This window comes from Thamnophis sirtalis, unplaced genomic scaffold, assembly GCF_051295495.1.
Source record: "Thamnophis sirtalis isolate CommonGarterSnake01/CBP01778 unplaced genomic scaffold, rThaSir2_p1.2 scaffold_5, whole genome shotgun sequence".
Classification (NCBI taxonomy): Eukaryota; Metazoa; Chordata; class Lepidosauria; order Squamata; family Natricidae; genus Thamnophis; species Thamnophis sirtalis.
The window spans coordinates 137,489,916-137,493,817 of NW_028261385.1; the positions used below are offsets into that span (position 1 = coordinate 137,489,916).

The following is a 3,902-nucleotide window of genomic DNA, read 5'->3' on the forward strand; positions in this document are numbered from 1 at the left end:
CAAGTGTGTTCTCAGGGCTTCCATTTCTCTCTAGCTCCAGGGGTGTTACTGCAGAACCAAAACTAGTTATATTTTTTGCATTCAGTTCTTAATTGCTTTGCCGGGATATAGTGCCTCAGAAGAAGAAGAAAGATTCTTTCTTTCTCTTCTCTTCTCTTCAGCAAAAGCTATCCATTACAGTTCTATCAAGACATCCTGAATATCAGCCAACAAATATAAATATGCATGGTGCCCATCCATGTAATATTCATATATTTACAGTGAAAAGAGCAATGTGTATGGAATTATCCATCAATTCTCATTTAAACTATCTTACGTAGTTTGAGCTGAGAGTTAAAAATCTGCTTAAGGTCATCTTAAACTGATAAGAACAGATACTAGATCTTAGCCAAAAGGCCGAGAAGCTATGCTTAAGGTCATCTGATGACTCAGTGATATGTTCTCAGTATTTACATCTGACTGTGCGTTCACAGCATGGTTACCATGATCAATTGAACTACGGTTTACTCAATTTCCTGGGTTCACATAATTCAAAAACTATAGATGAACCACATAGAGTGAATGCATACAACACTCGATGGTCGAATGTAGTTGAATACTCTGTGATCAGTGTATAATGAGGAAGCAACTTCTATCAAATCTATTGGACTGAAATTTGCCATCCCAACTGGTGTTACCCAGAAATGTGATCGCACAGGGTAGGCCTCCTCCGAATTCCATCCGCCAGTCAGTGCCGACTGGCGACTACGCGGAGGAGAGCCTTCTCAGTTGCAGCTCTGACGCTATGGAACAATCTCCCCGTGGAGATCCGCACCCTCACCACCGCCCAGGCCTTCCGCACGGCCCTTAAGATCTGGCTATCCCGTCAGGCCTGGGGATAAAAATCTTAGTTCGTCCCCTCCCGAATGATGAATGAATGTTGTGCTCTATTTTTAATATTATGTATTGTCTTATGTTTTTTGTCTTTGTACCCCCTTCCCCGTGTTTTGTAAGCCGCCCTGAGTCCCCTCAGGGAAAAGGGCGGCCTATAAATTATAATAAACATTCAAACATTCAAACATTCATTCATCCACTGAATCCATAGCCAGCATAGCTGTCGGCTAATAATTCTATTAATTGGAATCTCAACGTAACAGGAAGGCAACAGATTGGTGGTGGCTGGTCCAAACATGTTGCCTATCTGAAATATGGGTATCAAATGGAGCTCCTACACCCTGGCTAATATCTGTTTAGATCTGTGAACTCAGAACATTGCCAAAACTTTATTAACCGAATGTTGAAATACAGGAGACTAAACAGAGTCAGATTTTTCAGTTCATTGCCAATAAACAAGCTGAGGGACATCATACACAAGAGAGGTTCTTATTAATATAATATAGAGTTTACGATTTAACCTAAGAATATATTTGATATTCTATAACATAACATTTAACATTGAATTTTAGTCATTCTTGTCTCTCTTAAATTTTATACACATGCTTTAATATTAGATTTTGTACACCACTCAGAATTCCTCTGGGAGGGAAATGGGTAGTTTCAAAATTTAATTAAAAAATAAATAACAATTTGATTCTGGTTCCTGTTTTCACATAGTTAAATAGGATTCATATTTCTCTTTTTCTCTCCTTGGCTGTGGCACTAATATTTTTCATGTTTAATATAAGGTTCTCTCGTGTTTATTTCTCCTAATTTACTTATTCAGGTTGAGAAAATATATTACTCTAGGATTAATATTGCTCTTTGTCTGTTGTTTGACAGTATAGGGTTTGGTAGTAAAGGAGTCAAGAGTTTCATGCTCTGCCAACTACCTGAAAGCATATATTAATTCTGCAAGTACAATACCATCTGTAAATACAGACCATCTGCCTGGATGGTCTCTTGTGACGAGCCGAAGGACATAGAATGGAAGTAGTGACCGTCCTCCCATATTTGGGCATACCGGGGGTTGTAAAATCTAATAGATACCTTTCACCCTGGCTTCGCTGATAACGGATAAGAGCCTGTGGCCTAATGGCTAAGATGTCTGCCTAGTATGTAATATAGCCCAGGTTCAAATCCCAGTAAGGGTATGGCTAGCTGATGAGAGCTAAATAGCTTGAAATAGATCTATACTAGTCTCCCTTTATTTATTTATCAGCACAAATACATATACATATACATATACATATACATATACATATACATATACATATACATATACATATACATATACATATACATATACATATACATATACATATACATATACATATACATATACATCCTTATCTCTCTCTCTCTCTATAGATAGATAGATAGATAGATAGATAGATAGATAGATAGATAGATAGATAGATAGATAGATAGATAGATAGATATAAGGCTATGTGGGGGGAAAGGCTATGTAGGGAAAAAAGCTGACAATTCTAATTTTGGTAGAAAAGATCTACTTAGTTGAATGAGAAGTTGGAATTTGTTATCGCCTATTTAATACTAAATTATTTGATTAAGTTGCTTTTATTACACATCTGTTTAAATAATTTCCACTGTTCTGCAATCAGCTTTCATGCCACATGATCCCATGGTCTTCTGCTCAGATTACAAGAGAAAAGCCAGACTTTTTCTTTGCCCCCTCAGGTGATCGAGTGCTTCCAAGCAATGAATCTTCCATCTTGTACAAGTGCTTTACATTTTACTTCCTTAAAAATAATCCCTTACATTTTCACAGGGACAATTTGTTCCACTTAGCTCCGTCTTTCAGGCTGTTCGACTAGACTTCAGTGTTATCCAGTTATTTTGGAGTTTGACCAGATGCCCGATGTTGTGTCGTCAGTAAATTGGATAAACAACCCACCAACTCCTTATCTGGATCACTAATATCAAGATCTTTGCAGCCTTTGCAATGTTACTATCCCCAAATTGAAGTAGAACCATTAATGTTGACTTCCCAAATATGGTAAATCAGCCAATTGAGGACCCTCTTTACTGTGGGGCCATTTTAACTTCACAACAAACAGTTTGTCAATGTGAATATTAGGTGGAACCTTGTTAAAACTTTTGGTGAAATGAAGGCAGCTTATACCCAAAGCATTCCTCACTGAAATATTTTTCCTGTCAGAGTAAGAAACAATATTTGCCTCATACAACCGCTTTATGACAAAGACATGTTGGCTTTGGTATTGCCTTTAAGATGATTACAAATGACAGCCGTATTATCTGCTCTAAGTATCTTTCCTTTCACTGGTTGATAATTATTGAGATCTTTTCTTTTTTTTAAAAGAGTGATCAAATATGCTCCTTTTCATCTTCTATGCCCCCACTGTCCAGGACTTCTTGAAGCTGATCGACAGAGATCCTAAAACTATTTTGCCAATTCCTTCAGGGTGCATGCAAGGGTGGGTTCTAGCCAGCATTAATGCCGGTTTGCTTGTGGCCGCACTTTATTTATTTATTTATTAGACTTATATACCGCTTCATAGGGCTCCCAGCCCTCTCCAAGCGGTTTACAGATTTTTAGCAAATTGAGTCAGCAAATTGCCTCCACAGTCTGGGTCCTCATTTCACCCACCTCGGAAGGATGGAAGGCTGAGTCAACCTTGAGCCGGTGAGATTTGAACCGCTGAACTGCAGATCACAGTCAGCTGAAGTGACCTGCAGTACTGCACCCTAACCACTGCGCCACCTCGGCACTTGCACGCATGTGCAGTTCAATAGAAATTGTTCTGCGCATGCGCAGAATTAAAAAACAAGATGGCGGCGGCAACTGCGACAACCGAGGAGCCGGTTCAAAGGCGTGTCCAGCCTGCGTCACTTCTGGTTCTGCAACCCAGGCTGGCATGCTACTACCAGTTTGGCCAAACCGGGCCGAACTGGTAGGAACCCACCACTGGGTGCATGTCTTCAGAGCCTAGAAACATGGGCAT

At 39.3% G+C, this 3,902-nt stretch overlaps 1 non-coding gene across 1 annotated transcript; it reads right to left on the reverse strand.

The window, feature by feature from the left end:
- Window positions 1–223: 223 nt before the first annotated feature.
- LOC148045667 (U2 spliceosomal RNA) lies at window positions 224–408 on the reverse strand. Its single transcript, XR_015696840.1, has one exon. It is a non-coding gene; the product is annotated as a U2 spliceosomal RNA (small nuclear RNA).
- Between the last annotated feature and the right edge of the window lie 3,494 nt (window positions 409–3,902).